Raw genomic sequence first — 27,764 nt, forward strand, 5'->3', positions numbered from 1 at the left:
GTCAACCAGAGCATGTAGTACTATACTATATGCGGATAGAGGGAGGAGACAAGTAGAGCGGAGGAGGAAGTGGTAAGCACTCGATGACAGAGCAGTAGTCTTATTGTGCAGTGTGTTAATGTGTGTGTGTGTGTGTGTGTGTAAAAAGCAGTACTGTCAGCTGTTCTACGTTGCTTAAGATCCATAAATGCGCCCCACCCTCTGTGCCTCTCCCTCTTGTGAATTCATTATTTTCTCACATGTACTCTTTTGCACAACTGCTGCCCTCACACACGCGTGAGCGAGTATGGCAAACATTTATCTTTATGTACTGTATGTCTATATTTACAGAGTTAGATTGGGAAGACATCAAGGGAGTGATCCAGTTTTAACATGTAATGCAGGAGCACAAGCAGTGTTTTGATTAAAAATGTTTGAGAAGGTTCAAGTAAGGGTTTGCGTGTGTGCGCATGTGTGCGTGTCTGAGAACATACTGAACATACAGTCCTGAGTTGTGCATTTAATCCCTCAGCAGAGTGACTCTACAGAGCGTTCGTGTCCTCTGTGAGGCTGTGTTGATGCATGGGAGTTTCAGGCTGCAGGCCCTGACAGCCAGCAGTGACCCAGGATTAGTGACTCTTCAGCGCGGGCCTCAGCAGACCCACCACCTGGTTCCCCCTTGTGGAGGTATGTACTGTATGCCAGTGAGTGCCGCAGACTCACACATCTAAAATAATCCTGGAGTGGCTCCCGGTGTAGGCGTACTGTATGTCCATATGTGCAGATGCATATGTCTGTAGACAGATAGCATTTATGTGTGTGACTGTGTGTGTGTGTGTGTGTGTGTGTGTGTGAAGTGGTTTGAGGAGGTGAGTGGGAGGAGAATAAGAACATGGAGGCAAACTGGAATGAAAAGTGAAAAGAATGAAAAGGGACAAAGGAAGCAGGGAGTTTGAGCATGAATTTGTCATTTTACCCACAGCTGATAACCATCTAAAGTCACTGTAACACGATGTGACAGAAACATGCTTGTATTCCTGTTCCTCCGGGACAGACTGAAATATTAGGGGTTGGTTTTACTTAGTCTTAAATTATATACTTGCATGTTGAAATACACAATATTCTAGAAAAGGAACGTACAGTTTGTACAGTAATCATGTTTCGTAGGGTTTTGTGTGTGTGTGTGTGTGTGTGTGTGTGTGTGTGTGTGTGTGTGTGTGTGTGTGTGTGTGAGTGTTGGGGGGGGGTTAGGAGAATCAGAGAAATCCCATCCCAGATGGTGGAGTAACAATCTGATGGGTCATAATCTGGCCTGCTGACTGACAACATGTGTTATTGCAGGGTCAGCTACTGGAGGTCCGCTATTAATAGAATGGAGAGCAAGCACACTCACACAAAAGCACGCACACACGGCACATGCACGGAAGCACAACTGCACACAAACGGAGATACACCATTTGACTTCACAGGATAAATCTTATTTAGGTGGTTGCACAAGTGTGATTAAGAGTCTTTTTAAGAGAGGCCTGTGCACAGAACAGTCTCTAACCGCACTGACGAGGTGGTTCCAACACAGATTTACTTTAATAATTTACTTTTACAAAACAGGAAACTGGCAAAGTAACATGTAGGATATCAGTTGCAAATGAATACACGCGGGTTTTCGAGGGTTTTTGTTGTCCTTGATGGAAGAGCTGTTTCAGTAATGCTATTAGAAGGCAGTGTGTGTCTGAACATTTCCATCCAAATTAACTCTGCTCTTCATCAATGCGAGCTGGTTTGATCACGTTCGCCGTTCCTTCCCCGCCCATTCCCACCAGGCACCTCTTTCTCAGCTGCCAGTACTGGGCAGATGTTTTCACTATTTCAACCATTACATTTCACAATTTCCTGTTTGCCCTTTGCACAGCTACATGTTACAGTTATTCCCTTTAGTTTGACTCATAATGATCGGCCTCCTTTCCTCCATCAACCACAGTTTGGGCTCTTTTCTTTTTTTTTTTTTGCCCCTTTGTTTCTTGTCACACATAATTAATTTCAGGACACATCTTTGAAGTAGTGCTTCACAATCCATAACTAGATACATCCTTTCATGATCAGATGTTGTACAAGGAGGATGTTGAGTATGTGGTGAAATGGGTCTTTGTCTCAGTTGCGTACATGTGATAACTTAACCATGTTTGCGGGCAACATGCATAGAGTACACTGCCACAGATATTTATAGTACTTGGAAAACCCTTCTGTTTTCCACTGTAAATGAGTCATGTAGCACACTCAGACACACACACATACACACAGAGAAGAGGAAACCATCAGCTGCAATGCATGACTCAAATACGCATGGAAAGCCAGTGAGCGTTAGCTTCTGTAAAGTTGTGAGGGCATTTGTAGGACAAAGTGTGGCCTGTGTTTTGTACATTCAGCTTAATATCAAACACAGCCCAAAACCATTAACTGAAACCGGCTAATGATCCACAGTCAGGCATGAGATGTGTTCAACAATTCCAGCTAGTATACTTAAAAAGTCTGCATAATTGAAAATCCCGAGAACTGCAAAATTAAAGAGGAAGCGATCTATAAATAAAGATTAAAGGTTGTTTGAATAGAAGAAGAGAGCAGACAGAAGACAGCCAAAATAGCTAACATTTGAAACCCTTTGAATTTTCTGAAAGTTAATTCTCATATCTCTTTGAAATCCTTATTTGTATCAATGTTAATCTGCAAATGTCATGCGTATCTGTTAATTAACTCAGTCTCCTTGTATGAGAACATTATTTGTTTTTCATTAATCCATTAATTCAGGGTTAAATTAACAATAACGCAAGCAAGTTATGTGAAATTAAACGTGTAAAAACGGTAAATATATACTTTTGTCATTCGTGGCTGTGCATCTCTGTGTTTCCATTATTATTTGAGTCTATTATTTTGACTCCTAATGCACAATATTGCATTTACAACCTTCCAATTGTAAGTGGAAACATTTTCCAACATTTACTGTACATAAGTCCACACTCCCCCATGCACAGATAACACATAAGCACACATAATCACATGCAAACATGAAGGTTCACTGTCATCCAGCATAAACAAACAGTGAGAACAAACACAGCAACTACGTCCCGGGACTCTCCCTCACAGAGAGAAGCCTTCTCCACTTACAACAATGACTACACATGCAGAGAGACGCAACGATAAAGATTAGTTGATGGTGTTGCTGAGTTTGTAGAATCGCAGTGTTATCGGGCCTCTTGTGGCCAGGCGTCTAGGGAAGCAGTGTGTTGATGAGGCAGCAACTTTATTGATTTGAGTTTTTTAAAAGGCCTTGAAAACGGAGCGTCTAGACGATCCGGCCCGGCAGACGTTCATGTCGAAGTGCACTTGAAGAACACAGCAGCCAGACAGTCTTGGTGGCAGAATGAAAGGGTGGAGGAGATTATATAACAGATAAAGTGTTTTTTTTTACAAGTTTACATCACAGTCAGGCATTTGCATTTCACTATAACAAGCACAATGTCAAGTCTTACTGCTGAATTAGACTGCTAGTACAGGGCTCTTGTTCAGTTGAACGCTTTGAACTGAATGTATTCGTATAGCTGGGGAGGTGGAGGAGCAGAAGCACTTTAAAACCTGCACTGACTGCAGTGAAATGACAGTAGCTGATGTAAGAGAACACAACTGGAAAGAAATGATGAAGGAAAGTTAGAGGAAGGCACACAAATAATATGAATAATGCAGAGGGATGCCATCCTTTTTAGTTTTACATTGAATTATTTGATATTTTGGAAAATATTCATTCACTTTCTTGCCGAATTAGATGGGAAGCTTATTACAATTCTCATGTCTTTGCAGTAAGCCTTAACATGTAGCTGAAGCCTGTTAGCTTAGCTTAGCAGTCCAGCAAATAACTTGTGTAAACCAGCTATTTGTATTTTTTACACTTTCTTTGTACAAAATAAACAAGAAATTGTGTTAATTAGTGAGTTTTAAAGGTGCTGGTGGGTGGATTTCTTTACCTTTGATTACCAGCTTAGCTATTTCCCCCATTTCTTCTCTAAATTCTAAACTAAGCTAAGCTAAGCTAACTGGCTACTGGATAAGGCTACATATTTATTATACAGACGTGAGAGTGATCTTGAACTTCTCCTCTAACTCCCAGCAAGAAAGCGAGTAAGTGTTTTTTCTTCTAATTGTTTAAGCTCACTATTAACACATAACTGTACAGGTGTGATGTTGCCTACTCACCTGAACTCAAGGATCTTCACTGGCTTCACATCAACACAATGATAATAATGTAACGCTTGGATTTAATTGGACTCTTTCTGCAGATTTTCAAATGAGTAGATGTGTGTGATTTTACGTTATTACTCTTATAATGTTAAGTAAACTCAGCTAAACTGTTAATCCACAAATTGATCCTCACAAAAACACTGAAGGCCAGCCCTCAAGTATTCTATATAAGAGAGGTGTGAAGAGGTGAAATCAACCTCAACAGGGCACGTGGAGAGATGTCAAGGGAGAAGAAAGGCTGAGGTGGCAGGAGGTCTTGGAGACACAGAGGTGGGACACAGCGGAAGGTGTTAATGATGGCGGTCAGGAGGTGAAGCCACATAAGCAGTATCGATCGATGACTACAACGCATTGTAATCAGTGTGTGGTGAGACAGGGCATTTGCAGCAGTCTGCTGTCCCCCTGCTCCACTTGTCTTCTAACATTTGTTGTAACATAGATCCAGCTGTAGAGTATTTTCATTATCGATGAATCAGGTGATTATTTGAGAAGATGGACCCAATAATTGTTAGCACCATATCAAACACAACAATTTTTGGCAACACCTTTAGACAGAGCTGGACTTGCTGTTTGCAGTCTTTATGCTAAGCTAAGCTAATTGGCTGCTGGCTGTAGCTTCACATTTACTGATATGAGAGTGGTATCGAAATCCCAAAGTCCCTGTATAACTCTTGGCAAGAGAGCAAATACATGTCCCCAAAATCCTGAAAACCGCCTTTAAACAATTAATTGACTGACAAAATTGTTGTTGATTCTGTCAACTGGCTAATTGATTAATCAACTAATGGTTTCTAGAATTATACTTGAATACCAGCACGGTCACTATGTAAACAAACAAATGGGACAAAGCCAGTTTAACATATTCTCCGCTAAAACGAAGGGGGTTTTTGCAGTGCACACTCAGCCACATTCACAATAAATGAAAGAGGCATCCTGCTCTACTTTCCCTTCTTCCCTCCTCTACCTCTGTCTCTGCCAGTCTCCCTCTCACTTGTGTTGCAGAAAGTGTCTCCTCAGACTGGCAGTTCTTCTCTCTGTTCCTCTAACACAGTCACATTGTCACACACAGAAAGGAAAATCAGGCACCCGGGCAGACAGCCAGGGTGTAAGGCGAGTGCTATAGATTTGTTGGCTGCCTCTTTCAAGCTCATCTATTATCCAGCTGACTCCTCGCTGACCCCAGCGTTAGTGACAGTGTACTGTAAAAGCCTGTCCTGATATCACTCACCACTGTTTGTATGCATGTGTGCCCGTGTACGCTAGGATGTTTGTGTGCGTACAAAATGTGTGCTGGTGAGCCTCCCTCGCCTGGTCAATAATTAAAGTCACTGGTTAGTAGGAGGAGAGCATAGCAGACATTTTTTTTTCTACCCTTATTAAGCCAGAAAAGATGGCTGAGGAACCATCCTCATTTATGATACATGAGGGGCTGATGTTTTTATTTTCTGGGGTGGAGGGTGGAACCCAGACGTCGCATTTAAAGAAAAGCCGCCACCTTATGCCGAGAGAATCTCAATAAGGGTGAAAGTGGATTTAAACACTACCAACAAAATGACTTGAAGTTTAAACAGGGAGTGCAAAAGGTAAAACAACAGCTCAGAGTAATAAGTAGAAAAGCATTCTGTGTTGCTGTAAAATCGCAGTCTCATCTGCAAAAGCAGCAGTCTAATAATAAGTTCTTGGTCCAGAACTAAGAGCCAATTATTTTTTTCATACAGAGGGAACTCAGCTGTTATACACACACACACACACACACACACACATGCACACACTCTTCTTTGCTCTGTTCCTCTATTTCTGCCCTTCTTTATGTTTCATCAGTAGGAAAATGTAATGCCAATTCCGATCTGTTGCAACTTTCAGACGTCAGATCCTCTGTGTGTGTGTGTGCGTGCGTGTGTGAAAGAGCAGAGATTCTGTCTGCATAGTTGTGTGAGTGTGTGTGTTTGTGTGTATAGACTAAGAAGAGAAGCAGAGAGTGTGAGAATGACACATATTTCTTTATGGGTGAGTATAGACATACCTTGCACATCTTTGAGCAATCGAAGTATACATTTCTTCATTCCAATTAGCTCTGTGCTTTTAACACAGATCCAGATTACATCCCAAAATCTGCCTGCCCAAGACAGCCTGATTCAATTGGCTGCTGTTAATACACAGATTATGGAACTCTCTTTGCATCCTAATCCTCCTCGCTTCGTTCTCCCTTGTCGCGGAATAGGGAAGGTGTGTGAGAACAGGTTAGCCGATACCAGGCATTCACTGCAGGATTACACGGGGGCAACTTTAAGCCTGTGTAATTTGGTTGTTAGAGCGCTGGTGTGAAAATGATGGTACATAAGTGAGCTTGTGATTGTTACATGATGATTAAAATGCTGCAGAAGCTGGATTTGAGTTTGTTTTTCCATGCTTAGAATTCAATCACGTTTTCACCTGTGGCTGAGGTGCATCAACATCATTGCTGCAGCACACAGTATGAAAACATTGGACTTGGAAGCAACTGGGTTCAAGAAGTGAAGGTCACTGTATTGGTTGTTCTTTGTTTATTATGAAAAGCAAGAGGAAAAAAGAATTCAGTGAAAGTAGATTACACATGTATACAGAAATGTTTGCACTTGTTGGCAGTTAAAATACATGGCTATCATAATCTGGTGATTCCCAACTAGACGTACTTAACCATGGGAATCTGCAATGTCTGGGGGGTAAAGTCTAAGGGGATTAACACCTGAACACCATGTGCTGAGGGTGTGTCTGAAAACTAGCCAACAAGCAGCAAAATGCTGAAACCTTTAGCTAAAAATGATGGACAAATGGTTGAAAGACATGTTTTAAAGTAACGGATGAACAGTTCAAATAGTAACAGTGATGGATATTGGATAAAGGTTAAAATAGCTGAAATCAATGGATAAGCAGTGAGGTAAAAAAAAAATAAAAATAAAAATAAAAGCATTTCAAAGGTGATCAGATATTGACATATGTTTCCTCAGTGGATGTAAAATAGAAGTATGGAGTGAAACACTTGCCTTGTGTTTGATATGGTGCTGTCTGGTATCTGGCCCTGAAACCTGCAAACGCTTCCACATTTGAGCAAAAGGGGGAGCAGTGAGCAGCTGTAAAACACACCATCGCCTGTGCTCAAGGAGACCTTCCAACACACACTGATGCCCTGAAATCTGAAGTGACAGCTGCTTTCAAAGCGTACAGGATAAGAGTTCAACTTCCACTGAGAAAGTTTTTATTGGATTTTGTGAAGAGCTGACATGTCGATGCAGTGGCCTGCTCTTTCTCCTGCTTATATTTTCACGTCAGCTGAACAGGTATACGGTGAAATTCACATAATCGCCCGAAGTGCTGGGTGCTCAATAGCCGAGTGTATGACTGGCACGGCTTCAGACGCTGTCCTACTCTCTTACTCTGCTGTCCAATAAAGCAGAAATGTCCATGACCATTAAAATCTTTGAAAATCCCTGAAGAGCTGCTTCCAAAGACTGGTGATGATTAATTATTCATCTCACTTCGTGTGTGTTTTGAGTTCAGTGCGTTATTTATTCATATCCCAGGTGAAGTGTCAAATCCCTTGTTTGTGTATACTTGTCAGTTAAGTAGATGCATCTTATTCAGCTGAATGCCTTGACTGAACACAGCTCTATCTTGTTTTTTTTTTGCTGGTCAGAAAGGGTTAAAAACAGACACAAAACTTTGGCAGGAAAATATTTCAGAATCAGTATATCTTGCCATATCCCTATATTTAATTTGGCACACTGTCCTCCAGAGAGAGCTTTTTAAACACTGAGGTGAAAAAAATGCATTGGCATTTAAGACATGAGTCATTTAATCTCACAAAATAGCCATACAGGCATGCAGGTTGAAACAGCCAGCCTCCATTTCCCAGGGCTCTTCTCACACAGGCCACACCTGGAACACTTTATTTGTCAGTGTATACTGTTCACACCTCCCACAAAGAACACAGATACATCTTGAGGAAGTAACCCAACCCTCAAAGAATCTGCTCCTCCTTTCACTACAGGCCTTTAATATTGCTCAAGCACACCGAGGCCCTGTACTACACACGCTCCTACACACACCCACACACAACTATAGTATAATCTCATTCTAGTATATGCTCTGAATGGATGGCACAAGTCATCCAAATTTACTGAGAAGCTCACTTTTCCTACCTGTGCTGGTCCATTTCAAATGCTAAAAGTCAAACCTGGAGTTTTCCTTATTTAGAGCCATTCATCAGCCCACTGTAAGAGTGAGTAGGTGTATACCTGTAAATACATGCAGGGACAAAGGAAAGAGAGAGAGAGAGTGAGAGAGAGAGTGAGAAAGACTGGAACATGTACATGCTTGTGCGTATGCAAAGAAGTAAATGCATGCACTTCTGCAGGCTTGCAAGACACTTAGTAACCGTACTATTAAATTGAAATGTATGAATCTTAAGTGACACTACAGGAAGCACAACATTGACTTTAAGTATCACACAGCATGCATAGCCTATAGTCTAATAAGTGGCTGTGAACTGAAATGCTCCATTTGCGCCTCCATTCAAATATCAAAGTCCATTCACCACCAGACGCTGTCTCTTCATTTCTATGCATCCAGGCCATGAATGTAATGCTAGCCTCCTGGCACACAGGGCAGCCTACCTCTCTGTCTCTTTGTTTGGTATGCATGTGACAAGGGCACAATAGGGTGCTGGACAATAGGCCACTTATTGAGTGACTGGCAGGGAGTGGGATACATCCCAGATCGTCTGTCACTCTGCAGCCTCGTGCAGCCTACGGCTCATGGTCAGTGTCAGGTTGCACTCTCCTGTGACGAAGAGGCAAAGGCCCTTGCTGCCATGTTGGAAATCTGGGAGAGGTCACAGAGGTTAAGATGATAGAGAAATACATATATACTGGAAATAGACGGGAGGGGTTAACTAGGTATTTACATGCTTTTCTAATGTTGACTTTATCGGATGATTTTAATCCTTTTACTTTTACTTTTCAGCAGCAATATCTTGTGTTTATCTTTGATTGATTTTACGGTTCTTCTGAGTTTCGGTTCACACAGTAATGACACGTCGTGTCAAGAAAACTGTTAAAGCTCCCAGGTTTTTTAAAACTGACAACTATGTGACTGAGCCAATTGAATTTGTCAGCTTTAAGTGAATTAGCAATAAGTGAATCACGTCATGAGTAAAGAAATGCCATCAACATGTTTCCTAGTATTACTCTACTCGTACTCTTTTGTGTGTGGGTGTGTGTGTGTGTATGTGTGAAAACAGTTGCTATCAGCAGCAGAGACTTTCCACCTTGTCACCATCAGCTGACTGTCAGTCATTGCCTTAAGCTGAGCTGATTTTCTACCGAGATCGCGAAGTCTCTGCGTTAAATGCCTGCCATGACCTTCTGGTCTGCTGACAGCAGCTCTCAAAGAAAAATCAGAGGTTTAATTTGCAATCAAATGTAAATATGACATGGTATGCCCACCATGTGATATCAAACATAAGACTGAACTCACGGAATAAACAATAGCCACCAGTGTTTCAGAAATGACATTGAATGTGGACTGCATTCATTTTGTTCATCTCACAGAGTCAGCTTTGTTTTCCACGGTCAGAAATTGCTGTGTAATTGTGATATTTTAGAACACAGTTAGTGGTACATTTTTAAGTGTATATTATGCTTTTCTTTCACACCCCATAATAGTATTCTGTCTTTTTAAGGTTCCTCTTTGCTTTACCCTTTTACTAGCTATGACTTTATTGTGACAGGCCTGAAATTTTTTGTGCTATGCACTGCTGCACGTCTTTTAAAATGTCGTATTTGACTTTGTGCATTCTACATACTCTATTTTTCACTTCATTTGACAACTATTATTGAGTGGGTTTTAATTCCTGTTTTATGTTATGCCTTCTTTTTACTCCATATTCACCCCTATCGCCCCTCATCTTATTTTTCTTATTACTGCCAAGTGGGTTTTATTCTCCTTCTTATTTCACATTAATTTTCTCTGCCAGTTTTTACCTTTATTCTGTCTTTTTTTTAATATGAGGCACTTGCAGCATGTGATTTCTTCGCAATATGAGCTGCATTTCTTGCATGAAAGGTGCCACACAAGTAAAGCTTATAATCATTATTATTTTATTATGTATGCTGGGTACTTTAATGTATAGTAATACATCACATTTTCTAAACTGATCGTATGCTCTGCGTGTAAAATCGTCACCTGCAAAGACAGACGCACTGCCGCACACCATTGCTGCTATTTGGGCTGCTTTTTTGAATGAGGTTTGGTTATGAAACCTCTATGGATATCTTGATTTGAATTATGAATTAAAAAAATAAAGTTATTATTTAAAGAGGTCTTTTATTCATCTCTTTCTGCCTCTCTCTCTCTCTCTCTCACACACATACACACACCTCTGGAATTTGCTGTGCTTTGGATATATCCAAACACACTTGAACTAATGGCAGCATGTAGCACAGCGCACTGTGTATTCTCACGCCCCGGCACTGTCAGTGAACTTCCCTTGTAATTCTGTCGCTGTGTGCTCTGCTCCTCTCGTGTTTTTGCATGAGTAGCTTACAAACTGCTCCATTTTTGAACTTCTCTCTCTCTCTCTCTCCCTCTCCCTCTCTCTGAAGGTGGGGGCAGAGAGCTGTTAGCTGTGCGCTGCGAACATCATCGGGAGGGGAGACGCTTTCCACCGTCAGCGCCGGAGCAGAGCAGGGGAGCCCTGGCAACAAGGAGAGACACAAACTCAGCAGCCCGTTACACCCAACAGTAAGTCACACAAAACTGTTCATTCAATACCCGTTTCGCCAACCTGTCATTGCTTCCGCCGTGCCACTTTTCTCCTCGGGAGCCGCGAGGAGAAAATGGCTGGAAGAACTGGGCAGGGTGGCGCTGACGCTCCGGTTTACTTCAAAGGCTTGGAAAATGTTTACTTCGCCCTCTGACCCATTTTTAAGTGAGCAAACAGCGCGGGGTCGTGCGGGGTTTGAGTGCGTACACTTGTCATTTCGGGACGTAAATGCAAAGTAGTGTTTAAGTGCGGCGAAAGAGAGCGGAGGTTTGGCCGGAATCTGACCGAGCGAGGAGCGCGTCCGCCGGCGGAGCTGGTGTCGGGCAGGCGCTGCACTTCCACTAACTGCGCCACTCGACCTCGGCTCCAACATTTGCTGTTTGCAGACTATTTCTCAGCGCCTGACATGAACACACACTGCTAAATAACGTTGCTTCAAGTCGTACGTGCCTTCTTTTCAACTCTTTTCTCACTGACAAGGACTGTCAAAGGCAAGCGTTACATTTTTATCTACGCTTCACCATCGCGGAAGTGTTTTCTCTACACGAAAAGAGACGAAGAACAACTAAGCACAGTCCACATAATTTGTCCAGTGTTTGCGAAGACGTGCTTACACCTATGTTCCATGTTCCGACCGTGTATTGAAAAGTGTTGCGTATGTATTATGTTACTACACAGTGTTTTACATTACCAGCTGGTTGTAAAGGACATAGGGTTTGTGATTGCTGGACTACCCGTGATGTCATTCATCCGAGCTTGGACCATTATATAACGGGACTGTAGGGAAGCCTGTGATAGCGGGCTATTTTTACTCTGTTTACACCTCGGAGTTGCACTCTGGGTAGGCTTTGCGTCCCGAGTGGTAGCCTATGCTTTTCCCCTCACACTATGAATTGAACATGGCATCCAAATGAGACCAAGTGTATGGACAGATGCGTGTGATAGAGATGAAAAGCTGCAGCAGCAGCACCCCCCCCCCACCCCCTCACCCCCCCAGCTGCACTGATGCTTTTAAGTGTTCCCCTTTTCTGCTTGTGTCCGTGTAATTATTTGCAATTTGAACTCCAAACTCGCCCAGTTTTACTTGTTGATTTTGCGTCTTCTCATGTTTGAGGTGTGTCCTGTAGTGTAGTGAGTTGCCTTCCTTTAAGCAATGAACAAACTTGCCATCCTGTACAAATACCTCATCGAAAGCTACGCTCACACTCACAACAGTATATGATAGTAATATATCTGAATATATTAAGATCGTTTCTCACTATTGGATAGAGTAAACAACCCACAGGGAGATGTTTAACTGACAGAGGTTTACAGTTAATAAGAGGATTTGATTGATACTTTTGGTATCAGCTCCTCACCTTTTATCTGCTGCTGCACAAACCAGTTGGAGGATTAACATCCATATACTTAATAAAAACTTTTCAAATTTCCTGTGCCACATATTTCAACTCACAGGTGCTGCTTGTGCCCCAAACACATGTCATTTTGCCAAAATATTGCTTTAAAAAACTTGCCAGATTCTCCGTTGACCAGTCGTACTTGATCATATTTATTCAGCAGAATTTTGGTAAAACATTTGAGACCTAATGAGCATAAATATCAGTGTTTTTTGATGATGCTGTTGGAGTAATTTAATAAGGCTTTGCACAATAACAAACACCTTTTTTTAACCCCAAGCTTTATCCAGATCTTTTAAAATTGAGCGTCTGCCAAGACAGTATTTATGTAATACATTATACTTGAAACAAGTGGCTCTTCTCGCTGATTGCTGACATATTCAGGCTGTTTAGATATTAAAAGATACTGCGAGTTGCTGTTTGTTTGTTCCTCCTGCTTTGTGACATAATTGTGAATTATAGGGAACATTTGCAGTGTTTGAACATGCATTGGAGCACTTCTTATATAGCCTGCTGCTTAGTTATGAAAAGCCTTGATCAGCTTCAACTTCGGCTTTCATGTTTAGGTTTTGGAAATGTCTGTTTTTGCAGTGGGTCACCAGTCAGTATCATTGTAACAGGAATGGATACCAGTTTAAGGCTATGGGAGTGACTAATGAATTGACTTGGTTGCTTGCTTTGGCTGTATCCTGTAGACACAATATTTTATGACAATTAGTTAACATGACGATAACATTTTTATGTGACGAAGTGTGTTGGTCATGACGGTGTAAGTTTGCTGCATTTATTGTTTGCCATAGGTCTTGTGCACTTCTTTTTCATGAAGCCTAGGTCTGTTTGCCAGAAGTAAGATTTCATTGGCTCTGCCCAGTCTTACTGTTAAAAAGATCTGAGCTGTAGTAGCAAAAGTCATGTGAGATGTTATGTTGTGGTCATAGATCTGTCTGAAATCCTCACTCTGACATTTGGTACAGCCTTCTGAATAGTTTAATAGTATAGTGTGATTTGTATGAGCTGACCAAAAATATAAAAATGTGTATGAATAATTTCATTTAGATCATGGCGATGGATGATCTTTCATGTTTAATCGTATGCATGATCTTTAATGTTTAAAGATATTCGTGGCCTATATATTGCAAATGCAGAAAAGCGGAAAAATCATGAGACATACTTGCTTCTGCCTTTCCGCCTCAATGTACTGTGTCTACATGGTCCAAGGTAAGTGCAGAATTTGTAGTGATCATATACCACAGTGTCAGAACATCAATAACAACAACAACAACAATGGGGAGGGGTGCAAGTCCATGGAGTCTTTTTAATTCTATAGTACAGTTTAAAAGTGACAAGGAGGTGACTGTTAAGGTTTGGGCGATATGATGGTGTATAAGATGTGACAGCAGAAATGTCTCCACCTTAAGAGACTTTAACCCGCGGGGGCTAGCCTTTAGTGTCTCTATATGCGGGGCAGGCTGTGCAAATCAGGGCTGGATTCTCGCCTGATCTTGCATGATTTGGGCAACAGGACTGCTTACCATGTTTTCATGTGCAACAGTTGGCGGTGGTGATGCACTTCTAAGATGGTTTGCTAACCACTGCAGAAGAGGAGAATGACAAGAAAACATGGAGGAGTAGACTGAAATTGTAAGAACAGGGCAGGTGGGGCAGGTGGTGTCCCAACCAACCCAAGATGAGGAATCCAACACTTACTACCATGAGATAAAATTACATACTGTGATAGAAGATTCTAGCCGTATCGCCCACTCCTGTGGCTGTTGTATGATAACCTGGCGCATGGAAGCAGAGACTGTGAGCAGCTGTGAGAGATATTCAAATCATGGTATTTGTAGAGTTATATTTGGGGAATATTTGAAGAATTTGTTTGGTTTCTGTTTCGTTTACAGAGACTTTAGCTCACCTGCTTCTCTGTGCTGTAGATTCATCAGGTCGGAGAAAGGAGAGAGGTTGTAATCAAGGGGTTAAATAGAAAACTTATAGCTGAGCATCAAGTCTGTAACGGGGGATGACTTGGGGAGGCGGTAGATAATAAAGCAAAGGGCACCCAGTGTTAATCCCTGTGGAACACCATGAGGAGGTCTTTGAGGTCTTGGTCTTAATGGAGGCAAACTGTTCTTCTTAATTGAACAACCAAAGATGTGCAGCATTGGTTGAATTAATGAGATGCGATATTAAAAGATTGTAATATTATACATCATGTGGTTATTGCCTTGCAGGTCTGAGTTAAGCTGAGTGGAAAAAGTACATTCCAGGACTGATTTTAGAAAAGAATTTCAGGGTTGGGATGGAACAAAAGTTAAACTCAGTTGTTCCGGATGGGGGTTGACAGCTAAAGCCTGCAAGTCTTAAGGGTGGTGAATACCTGGCAAGAGGAGAGATGTAATACAAAGGGTGGAGAGTGAAAACAGACATGCTTGTACACGGTAGGTAAACAGAGGGTCTAGTAGGGATTTAGGTAGTGAGGTAAGGATTAACCAGATGCTGAGCTTGTCCAAAATTGACACGAGGAAATGCTAAAATGCATTCTAGCTGTTCAGGGAACAGTAGAGGGAGTAGTTGTAGTTGGTCACCAGTTGAGAGTCCCAAGGAGTTTCAGATTGGAGCAGAGAAGGGTTTGATTATGTCTGGCAGAGAAACAGGTTCAGTTTTCTTCAGGTTTGTTAAAATCTCGGCTTTGCCACAGTTATGAGGGTAAATTCGAAGGCTTTGTGGTAGGGAAACACCAAACTATAGTGCTCTATTGTGCAGATGCCACTGTGAAGCAGGCGTGCTGTTCCACCCACATAAACCCCCCTGCCACAGACACACACACACACACACACACACACACACACACACACACACACACAAACACACGGACGTACTTACCACTGCCACCATAGCCTTTGATTCCAGCCGCCACTCACTTTCAAATGGTAATGAGAGGCAATTAGAAGCCAATGTGTCCTAATCACAAGCCATTTAAGTGAGCTTGGCTCATTTGTCAGAGCCATATGTGCGCACCGACCCACACACTGAAACACACATGAGCACACACATCTGCTAGATCATGCTAGACGTCCTGGCTTTGTCTCTGGAATATGCTGCATATGTGAGGGAAAAGAGGAAAATTGTGTGTTGGTGAGTGTGTGCGGTTGAGAGAGACAGCGAGAGATTTCCAGGTAATGATTGGGCGGAGGTTTCACGGCTGAGCGAATAAGTGACAGAAATGGCTCTATGCTCCACCCGACGCATACAGGAAGAGTGACTGATGGGGAGGTGGGGCAAATGGATTGACCAATGGCTGAAACAGGTGTTTGTAGAAATTAGTTAGAACAGCAGTACTTGCTCTCATCATTTCTTTAGAGAATAACTTTGACAAGCTACACAGGACGGGAAGAGGTGCGGTGAAGTGTGAACACGCAAGCGGAAAATCCCGAAATAGCGTTTACCCGTATCCCATGATTACTCGCCGTTCTGGCATGCGTTGTGCTCTGCCAGATCGTGGCATTTTCACGTGAGCATAGATAATAACAAAGAAACTTTAGGCGGTATTGGGGCAGGGCAATCAGGCATCCAGATGAATGTAAATCATGCTGCAACAAATGTAATGTGTTGAATAGAACTTCACTAAGAGGCTTTCAGCTCTTATGTGCCGCCCAAGTTTTCTCCATGTACCGTTTGCCCGTACTGCCCTGGCTGCAAACTCTCTGTGCTGCGAGCAGTCACAACAAACATAAGCACTTGTTATAATAATGTAAACATACACAGCAAAATATTTACCTGCTCCGTCTTCACAAGAAGTCTGTGCACTGAAAAGAGACAAAGCAATTCAGTCAAACAAACCGAACACAAATTATAGGGCAAGCCACGATGTTCAGCATATTGATTAGATATTGTTCTGTTTCCTTCCTCCCTTCTGTTCTTAATATCTCTTTATACCGCTGTCACACACAAGAGCATTGTGTTTGATGCAGGATGCTGAAAATTATGTCAACCCCTGTTTGCTGCATTCACTCCAGACTGCTGTCACAGGTTAATCCCTGGTCGTCTCCTTTTACACAAGAAGCTACATGAGCTGCACAGCAGTGTAGGTAGGAGCGGATCGAAGTGGCAGAAAAAGCAGAGTGTGTGTGTGTGTGTGTGTGTGTGTGTGTGTGTGTGTGAGAAAAATGATTTGGGAAAAAATAAAGAGTGGTGGGCGTGGGTGGGGGCAGATCAAGAGATTGAGCTGTCTGGTTGAACCATGCAGTGCGCTCAGACCTTTTCAGCTTTTCCTTTCATCCTCCTCTATTCATGAGCGCACCGAGTACACGTGCATGCACACAAGAGAAAGGACACACTCACACACAGAGAATACTGCTTTTAAAGTGGATCAATGAGAGGTGTTTTTTTTTTTTTTTTTGTATTTTGTGTGAAAGAACATTCCACCGTTTGCTGTCGTGTGTGGCTTTATTGCGTAGTGCGCAGTCTTGTGTTTCTTAGAGTGCTGTCTGTATGGGACAGCAATAGCAATTCAGTCAAAGTGCATTGGCAAGCACTTAAATCTGCAATTCATCTATTAAGAGTGAAAACATGTCACTGGTAGCACAGGGGTCAATGGGAACACTTGTTGAGGCTCTTTAGTCTTGTTTAAATGTATGCTTCGATCAAAACATTCATTATAACATTCAGAGGAGGTTGTTGTTCTGTTGCGGATTTATACTTTGTGTGCGAACATTAGAGTGCCTGTATGAATTTGCAGCCTTTATGACCCTGTTTCCTTGCTTACCATCTTTATTTTGAAGTGGCAATCTAATCAATAGCAATCTTCTGAATGGCCAAGGTAATCCCATTGTTTGAATGAGAGAGAGAGAGAGAGAGAGCGACAGAGGGAGAGAGGACTGAAGCCATCCGACAAACTTGTGTTACACTGTCGGGTCGATAAGCCACTGCATGGCTCAATAACCATGTGAAAAAGGGAAGCTGGCTTTGGGACTCAGTTCAGCCGTGTGTTGGCTTTGGCTCTGTAATGGCTGCCACTGTGGCTGACATGATATACAGTTGTCTATATACCAGGCTAGTAGCTGCAAAAGGCTAACCTGGGCTGAACTACGGAGTGTATGGTGTCTAAATGACAAAAAAAAAAGGACAAAAAATGTTTAGGCTACAAATTTGAGATCCTGTAACAAGTTCTAGTCATCAAAATCAGTTAAAATCCTCAGAGCAGCTTCCTAATCTCTCTCTCCTGTGCCCGAGTTATACATCAAATGCGATGCCTCATGTAAGTCATCATGCGATATTTGATTCAGTGTGTTGCTCTTTTGATTCCTCTGCCTTGATTCATATTTGATCATACTCTAAGCAAAACCTTGGTGAGAGGAAATGGTTTTAAGCACTGGCCTTGTGAGGGCCAAGTTAAATGAGGGAGAACTTAACTGATAACAGCTCACTCTTTATAGGACATCCAAATGTGGTTGGAGTTATTTTCTCTATGTATAATGGTATTATACATCACAGAGCAACGGCTCTAAGCTCTTTCAACTGTGGCTCACTCAATGACAAAGCCAAAAGACTTTTTTTTTTTTCAGGGGGGGTTGAATCTGGGGTTGTTGCTTAAATGGTTACTCTTCAAGTTCCTTCTCTAAAAAATATGTCCACACATCACATCTCAACCCTCCTGTTGTCTCATGTAACCTCAGCCTCTGTTTTCTCTGTGATTTCTTGCAACATTTTACATCTTCTCTTCTCTTCTCTTCTCTTCTCTTCTCTTCTCTTCTCTTCTGCTAGCCTAGTCTTCTCTGCCTTATCCTTATCGGAGGCAGTAGAGGATTACAGTGGGGAGTTGACACTGACTGGCAGTCAGACAGCTCCTGCAGACTCTTCTCTCCCCCATAGAGCTCTAGGCCTGGGACTGGGATAAGCTGACAACCTGGGACACAGCCAGATAGATAGTGATGAAGAAGAGAGATGAAAGAAGAATGCTTGGAATCGGGGTCATGTACATATATTGGAGCACAAATGTAATGATTTCTATTACCCGAACATTAGCATCACATTTACAGGTATTGCAATAAAAGTGCAGCTAATGAATTTTTCCACTGATTCAAACTGTAAATGTATTAATCAAATAATGGTTGCTTTTGAAAGTCGACCTTAAGCAGACAATCTAGATCTAAAATGGATCTTAATCATGTTTAGCCCAAACAGGCAAAGAAAGTGTGAATTGCACCATGCCGTCCATACTCATTTTAACTTAAGGGACTGAAGAGGCTAAATCTGTAACAAAAAAAAAAAAAAAGTCTTAATGTACCTGCACCTGTATTTTTGTCTTCTACCTCAGTTGTTGGGAGAGAAACTTCCAGCCCTTCAGCTGCAAGGTGGGTGTGTAGGTATCAACAATGACTCAAGTCTGAGCCAGGAGGATATGCATTTAGAGAGAGGAATTCAATAACAGGAAAATGGCCAGTGATAGAAACAATCCCTGGAATACCAAAACCCACCCTTCACCAGTGCTGTTCTTGGCATAGGCTTGCTTTCCATTACTACTGTTTACTCCCCAGGATGCTGATGCCAAGTACAATGCATCCTCAAACATCTAATTTCATTGATGGTTTCATGATGTGGCATGTGCAGTGAAGTCCTGAATTCCAGTCTGTCCACGGCCAGTTGTTATCACCGTCTCCCTCTTGCTGACATTGCATCGGCGTATGAAAACACTGGACTCGGGTCACCATATGGTAAGGGGCACACATGGGTGGGCACTGGAGGACAGGTTTTGACAAGCCTGTGCAACCAAACCACAGGCAATATTTAAAACAGTGTCTGTAAGGCTGAAACTATTTCCTCTCGGACAGAGCTGTGGTGTGGTTTGAACAGAGCAAGTTGCTGGATTGCTGGCTTTCTCTGCCTGTCTGTCTGTCCTGCTGGCCGGGCGGCTGGTAGTTATGGCTTGGCCAGTTCATCTTTTTTACTGGATGGCTGTGGATCAGCCTCATCTGGCTGGACATTTGACTGGATGCTTGGCTGCAGGATAGCTAGCTGACAAGCTTTCTGGATACCCGTCTGGATGACTGACTCGCTGGCTGCCTGACTGACTGGCTGTTATTTCTGGCCCTTCCTTTAGCAATGTAGTAAGCTCATGACACTGGAACAGGGACATTTGGCTATGACAGTCAGGGAGGTGTGCTAAAACACTGCTGACAGAGATAAGACCTAGTGAGCCAGGATGTTCCCTGCCTACCCATGAGCCCCATGAGTCCATCACCAATTACAGTATCAGGACCTCTTTAGAGACTATCTCTTTCTCTATTTTTCTTTCAGCATCCTTGACTCGAATCTTTGATAATATTATATTTTCAAATTTCTCCAGTGGCCTGCTGCTACAGCGTGATGAGCACCAAAGCATCCCTTGAAGGTAACAGGATTATATACATTGTTGGCTGAGGAGAGCCAACTTAATTGGAGCTATAAATTACACAGACGTGTTCTAAGATTGTGGCATTACTCCTGCTTTGAGCGTAGTGACAAAAGCACAGAGAAAGACAAATATGGCAGTATATGGAAGTCATTTTTGTAGTGTTGTGCATTGTACTGCACTGATAACATAAAGAAAAAACAGGATTGTCCTGTACTTTAATAGTTGAAGGCAAAAATGTAGGATGCTATTTCACACATTTCATTGGCCGCACAGGATTGCTTGAAACAAGAACTTGAGGGATAGGAAAGCTGGCCTTAACTATGCACACACACGTGTACAGCATGTATTTGCGTTTGCATCTGTGTGTGACTGTGTTGCTGTGTGTGTGTGTGTGTGCATTAAGTCAGGCATTTTATTTTGTGTGTGCATGCATGTGTTTTTGCCAATGTGTTCATCAGAGAGCGAGCGTGTAGCAGGGTCAGGTGATGAGCTACGACACGGATAAATGAGGTTAATGTGGGGTTTCACTGCAGCCTGGGCAGGTCTGCTTTCCTGACACTGTCATCTACTATCAGCTGCTACAGTGGGAGAGGTAACTTGGCTGCAAAATGGCTCAGTGTCGTGCCTGCCCTGGATGAGCCACATTTGTACACAGTCACGCACACATGCACCGCAGACAGACAAGGAAGAAATGTGTCCATGTAGACTCTCACATTTCACATCAATCTCACACACCACTTACATAATATACAGACAGTCGTAGCAGATATTGGCGTGGACGCACAACTCATAAACACACACACTCGGTGCAGCTGTGCTTATGTTAGTGTACACACCCATTGCAGGGGCTTGCCCAGGGAAAATACCTGTGGTAGGAGAAGAAAGTTGACCTAATGGGAAATTACTAGGCATCCTCATCAGACCAAAATAATTCTTACGTTCCATAACCTTAATAGGTGTGACGGGAAGTTTTAAACTTCAGATCTCAGTAAGCCACAGTTTGAGTATCAGGTGGTTTTGGACTCATCATCATCATCATAGAACAAACAGGTATCTTTTAAACATGTAACAACAGGAGAAACTGGAGGTCCAATGAATGTATGACTGTGACTGCCAACAGTGTCCAAAACATGTTGTATACTGTAGGTAATAAACAGGCCTGTACTGTGCATTATGTTTGATTGACAGCCTGCTGGAGGAACCACACTACATTTGATGTGATCGAGATGCTTCACCCTTATTTATTCAAGCCATCAGGATCCCTTTAAAAGCATTTCTTCTTCATATCGAGGTTTTAATTCAGATGTTCTCAGCAGAAGGTCGAAGGTTTTCAGATGCAGTTTCCATTTTGTAGCAGTGTGGATACTGAGAAGTGCAGTAAGACCGTAATAGTGATTAAGGGTCCGACAAGTAAATTGACTGGACGTAACTTTTATAGTCAGTTGTTGAGGTTGCTTCTGCGCTCTCCACTGTTTTCCTCTGATAGCATGCCCCATAAATGTCACAGCAGTGCAGCTCAGATAAAAAGAAATTGTGATTTCCATGCCGCCTTTACTACACTGTGTGATCGTTAATGTGTTCTGAAAGTGTAATATTTCCCACAGCACTTAAAGACATCCTGCACCAAGACAGATTTTGAATGGGCTCCTACTACGCCTGCCTGTCAGATGTGTAGCGTTAACCACTAACCTCAAAAAAAAAAAAAAAAAAAGCAGCAGAACTCTCCACCTCCTATCAAGCCGCTCACCACCAATTAGCCTCAAAACCCAGCAACAGACAGCGTTTTTGAGTGAAGAGATGCTTTTCTCTTCCTTCCTCTTTCAGGCCATTGCTTTTGTTTTTGAGGCGAACACCCAGTCAGCTTGGTTTAATTCTACATAACGTGCCATTAGCTCTGCTAGCGCTTTGGCCCCACACTACCTCTAGCGTGGCTGCCTGAGATGGATAGCTGAGTGCATTTGCAACCTGACAGGACACGCTACCTAACTGCTGAAAGGGTCGGGGGGGGGGAGTGCAGAGGTAGCATAACCCTTTTAGGAGGCACTTCATGGATACCATTTACACTTACTTAAGGCAAGAGGACTGGTGTTTGGGGAGGGAAGAGAGAATTTCTGTGTGCATGTGGGTCAAGGGTGGGGGACATTATGGGTACGAGCATCCAAAATTCATGTTGTTTCAGGGCATCAAACCTGAACAAAATGCACCTGTCATAACTGCAATCACTGATGAAGCACATGTGGACTCACTATATTTGAATTTCAGGGTATGCATATTTTTTGGAATTGTACTGTACTGAGATAACAAGGAAACTACACCATTCGGCTACCACATCAGTGACCCCAACAGCTGGTCGTGTGATTGTAGCTTAACTCTCAAGTACCTGCCCACTCTCTTCTTGATTGATCAGATGTGAAGGGGAAAGAATGTTTGCAGCATTAGTAGTAATGGCTTAGACTGGATTGTATAAAGGCCTTGAATTTAATATTATCTTAAAGAGCTTCAAAAGGCACTTTTCTGAGACATCAACGTAGCAGGTGAATGGAAAGTTTGGTGGTTCACTACCTCTGCGCTGTTTAGTTGATTGCCTCATTTAAGATCCAACATATTTTCTCCTGAGTCCATTCACCTTGATAAACTCAAGGTAAGGTAAATGAAATAGTTGTTTGCTTGGGTTGTAAGTACTTTGGCTCCAACACTTGCACCACTTGAGATATTATCTTACCCACCAAACTGTAGAGAAACCCAATGTGCAGCTGATGTACAAGGCTCTCCGTTTTGATGAATAATGATGGTGAAACTTCAAGGCAACTTGCTGCAGCCGCTCTATTCTTGGACATGAGACAATGCAAGTTCTTTCTGTGGAAAAGGGCAAACCGGGATTTCTTGGCTACTGACAAAAACCCAGCGGCAGCACACACACACTCACACAAACACACACACTGTTGGATTTGAGTTTTGGTCAAACTGACCTGAACTCCATGACCTTTGCCTCAGAGCCAGAGTGACCCTCAACCATGTGAGGGATGCTGTGATTCACTGTGACACTGAGCATCAGTTAGCATCTGCTAATACCCTCCTGGTGGATTAAGAGCAGCATAAACTGTGGACTGGTTTGAACTCACCGCTGCTGATCATTTTGTTTCTAATGCAATATTCAAGAACCATTCTGTGGATTAGGATCTGTGTTTTTTAAAGCCAGATCCTCCACATGATTCAGGCCTAATAGGTTCACCCCTCTTTGTTTGCATTACACATTTTCCAGCGTGTGATGGCTGCTATGAATATGCACCTCTTTGTATGGCTAGACACGACAGACTCATTGACATGTTAACGACTGTGCAAGACAAACTGTCATGTCAATAGCAGATGTTGTCATTGCACATGAGCACAAGGCAGGTGTTTGTTTTGGAGGTGAGCTGTACATTTGTCTTTTAGTATGAGCTAGTTGATGCTGTTTTGCAGCTTGGTTACTAGTGTTGATATTGTTAATGACATAATTACAGATGTTACGCATACCTAAGAGGCTTGCAAAATACTATTCAGAGAGGGTGTGTCAGCCTGTGCCTTTAATTAGGTCTGAATGTATTAGAGACATGACTAAGTAAGAGTTTCAGTGTTTGCATTGCTTATTGCGTGTGCTCTTTTGTAAAATGCAGGCATTGACAAGCATATTAGAATGTGTCCAAGTGTGACTGTGTTTGACTTCGTATCTGCTGACTTGCAACAAGTCTAGGCTTTATCAACATGACCCACAGGCTATCTGCATTTCATAAAAGCTTCTCTTGGAAGTGATCATTTGCGGTGTGGCACTTTTTCCGTGTATCTGGTGGCGATGTTGAAACAGAAGCATCCCTTTTCAGCTGAATGATCAATCAAAAACTGGACAAATCCACAAGTTCAAAGATTCACATTGCAAAAGTGTTCTTTCAACCACCAAATCACAACAGAGAGACTCAAGTCCCCTCGACCACAAACACCCTGTGATCTGGTTCTCGGAAACCTTGCACAAGGCTGCTAAGAAGCTGCTGGATTTGCAGGTTTCTATTTGAACTTTTTTGCAAAGGTTTTTCTCTGTCCTAAGTGTGTTTGCCAAGCGCAACACATGATTAGAGTCCACCAATAGTAATGCTGCTCAGTCCCCTCTGGTTCAGCTTTGGAGGAGAGATTTGTAGGGTTTATATTGTTGTTGTTTACTTCTAATCTTTGAAAACTGAGGCACAGTTTCATAATGCCTCGTAAAAGTAGTGAGCTTGTGTCCTGAACTCCTTTATACGATTTTTCTGTTTGTAAGCCCCACAAGACGTGAAAAGAGAGGTTTTGACCAGATGTGGCTCAGCTCAGACTGTCTAGTTTTCTCTGAGAATTATCTTCGGCTGCGCACACAACTCGTGTCAGTTCCTTTTGGGTGAACAGCATATATTGAAGCCATTGTTTTTTGGTAAATTTGGAAAGCTGTGAGCCATGTTTCTCCATTTCTGTTGTTTTACATGTGGAATTTAGCATTAAGCAAAACCACGATGTAAATCCTACAGTGCTTCTTAGACACCTCTTCTTGTAAATCCATGTAACTGAACATAACCAAAGTCGTTTCAGCCGTGTCTCCAGACCAAGGTCCTGTGAGTCATGGTAGATTCCCAGCCTGATTCTCAACGTTTGTGGATGACTCAGTGTGAGCTTGACCTGGCGAAAATATGTCTGTGTCTGACCATCTATAAGAGAGAGAGAGATCTGAGGTCCAATTGAGGGTTGTTAAGTGTTGTACCTGCCTATGCTGCTGATATTCGCAGCTGATCAGTTTCTTTTATTAAAGACTGAGCGACACAACACTTTAAAGCATCTCATGGGTATTTGCTGCGTCCTGTCAAGTATGAAAGTAGAAACTGTCGACTGTTGACTCATATCCACATTTAAAGGAGTATGATCAGATAATCTGTTCGTGGCTCAGAGTGCTGCGAATGCAAACTGTTGTCCGAATTCTGAGAGCTCTTTTGGAGATGTTATTTCCTGTGAAAAGTTCAGAGGTCACAAACTAAATATATGGATGATCCCTTAACAGAGACGATTAAAAGTCAAAAAATCTCGTTTGAAATATCGCAGTGGTGCACGTCCTCCTGCACCGTGTTCGTCCATGCTGTTTCCAAGTAATTTCTCAGGGAGCAGCATTTTTGTGTGCATCAACAGCAAGACAAGCATCATGACCACTGATTTGACTTTAATGAGGCCTTTCAATTCCACGGGCTGTTTTTTTTTTAATCCTTTAAATTGATCCTTTAATTTGCGCTCAGCTGAAAAGCTTTCTGTAAGCCACTTTTCAAATATGCAATACTGTACAGTGAAGCCAGCCTCTATTCACAGCTAACTGCTTTAAATTAAAGTCTGATATGCAATTCACAAAGATTTCATAGACCCTATTGACATATTCAGAGTGACGTGAGGGTTCGTGCACCCCCGCTCAGTCCGTGGTGAGGAGCGTAATGTCTAATATGAGGACTGTTACAGAACGCTGTTATGAAATAATAATATCCACCATCCTGTCAAGTGCAGAGCACCAGGAAAACATTAGCTCAGCAGGTAGATGAATGGAAGCGAATCACTGATATTTACGAAATCTTTTCATCTCTTGTTTGGCCTGCACCGATAACCGGTTGGCTCTTTTGCTCCCCTCTCCCCTGCTGCTCCATCGGGGGGAATCACTCAATTATTGAACTAATGCTATGTAGGCTGTGTGAGTGTGTGCATGTAACCGTGCAAGCTTACTGGACATAGAGCTTGTTGGATGTGTGTGTGTGAGTGTGTGTGTGTGTGTGTGTGTGTGTGTGTGTGTGAGTGTGTGTGTGTGTGTGTGTTTGAGGTGGGCTGAAAGGAACTGCAGTAATTTCACTAGAGCTGGAACTGTGTGCCTGCCCCACTTTCACTCTCTTAATCATGTATAGACACTCGGGGCACTCCTGTGTGTGTTTTTGTGTGTTTGTCCATGTGCGCACATGTGTGTGTGTGTGTGTGTGTGTGTGTGTACTGTATCCATGTTAATCCGTGAGTGTGAGAGAGGGTTTTGGTGTCAGAGGAGATTGCACTTAGAACTCCCTGACCGGAGACTCTGTGTGTGTGTGTGTGTGTGTGTGTGTGTGTGTGTGTGTGTGTGTGTGTGTGTGAGTCTGTGTGTGCTTTCTAATGCATATGTCTTTTCTTCTGCATAGAAAGTCAAAATTGGTCAGTACACTGTCCTCATTTCAACTTTTGGGCTGCAACCAGCTTTGTTGGCAGCGATTCATCGGATTGAACTTTGTTAAGATGACGTTTATGTTTTGAGTTGTTGAAGTAAACTGGCAGAATATAAGAGCTAAGTGGGGTATTTGTATGAATTGTGTGAATGTGAAGGTCAGTATGTGGGATTTAGGGGAATCTAATATTCATAGTTATGTTTTCAGCAGTGTATGATCAGCTGAAAATAAGAACCAAACAATACAAGAGCACCTGGCACATATTTAGCATTTGTAACCACCATAGATTCGCCGTGAGAGGAGGTGAGGGGCGTTCAGTTGGTTGCAGTCTGCAACCTCACCGCCAGATGCCACAAAGTCTGACAAACTGTTCCTTTTAAGGATGTGTAAACAATTCAGTATACTTCATTTCTCTAAAGTACCTGCTTCTTATGTCATTTGGATTTGGAAATTTCCATGTCAAATAAAATTATGTCGCAGCCGCCATCAGCAGCTAGCTACAGTCTCTTTGTGACAGCGTGTGTCTGTGTTTGTGTGAGCGCACGTTTTGTTTGTTGGAATGTAATCTCAGTATGACCTTGTAGCAGTTTGCAGCCCCACGGTGCCCATCCCTGTGACTAACACCCAGTCTAACAAGCAGCCTCAAGCAACGGCGCTATTGTACTTGAAAAGAACACAATGTAATATATAGCTGGACAGCAAAGCTTCAGCAAACCTCCCCTCTTTGTGTGGAGCGGTATGTTGGATTTAGTGATATATAGATAGGTAGCGGAAGTGCTTAATGCTTTGAATTAGATATTTTTACTTAAGAGTGATACAGTGTCTCAGTGCTCACCATTGTTGCCTCAAGGTAGCGATCATCTTTAAAAATAGAGCAGCATTTAGTCCTAAAGCCATGGAAGTATTTCAGCCGTGGCAGAACAGTAGGCACACTGAAAGATGAGTTAAGGACAGGGGGCAGCGCCTTGCAAGACACAATGCACTCAGAAAATGTTGGACAATTATGTGTGGTTTGGCTCGGGGGGGGTTCTTACTCTTACTGTTTCTCCCCTCGTGTGCCATATAAACAAAGCATCTGTCCATTGGCTGATCAAAAGGAATAAAAAAAAAACGCTAGAGGATGCAAAACATGGCTTAAACTTTATTGGCCTGATTTAATGAAGTCGTCAATTACTGTTTGTTCTCTCTTACTACAACCCGCCTGCCATATTTTTCCATTGTCTTGTTGCTCTTTTTGCGTGTGACTGCAGGGAGAGGAGAGGTCACAGTCGACGTGTTCAGGCCTGGCCCGTGGAGCCAGGACAGCGGTGCTGTGCATCTCCAGCCTGTCAAGTATTGACAGTGCAGCTCACTATGGAATGCTAAAAGCCAGGCAGGGTGTGGCCACGCCGCTCTGACACTGTGACCTCGGTTATATAACTGATTGTCAGTCTTTCTGTAGGGGGGAGAGATAACAACGCTTCCTGATGTGTTGTGCTGCTCGCATGACTTGACACGACAGTGACGTAACCTGAAGTCACAAGAACCAGCTACGTTGACCTGAAGTGCCACATTGCTCTCCAAGTTATCTGAGTTTCACATTTCTGACGGTGCACATATATGTTTTTTTTTTCTCCCTGGCTTTGTTTTTTGATGATTTTGCAGATTTAAATGAGCACCTATGTTGTTACTTTGTCAAATGCCGT

At 42.6% G+C, this 27,764-nt stretch overlaps 1 protein-coding gene across 1 annotated transcript in view; it reads left to right on the forward strand.

The window, feature by feature from the left end:
• The first annotated feature begins 10,780 nt into the window (after window positions 1–10,780).
• atxn1a (ataxin 1a) overlaps window positions 10,781–27,764 on the forward strand; it is an 84,299-nt gene continuing 67,315 nt past the window's right edge. Inside the window, exon 1 of the mRNA XM_076755183.1 lies at window positions 10,781–11,046. The gene's annotated coding sequence lies outside the window, so the exon portion shown is untranslated. The remainder of the gene's footprint in view (window positions 11,047–27,764) is intronic.

This window comes from Chaetodon auriga, chromosome 17, assembly GCF_051107435.1.
Source record: "Chaetodon auriga isolate fChaAug3 chromosome 17, fChaAug3.hap1, whole genome shotgun sequence".
Lineage (NCBI taxonomy): Eukaryota > Metazoa > Chordata > Actinopteri > Chaetodontiformes > Chaetodontidae > Chaetodon > Chaetodon auriga.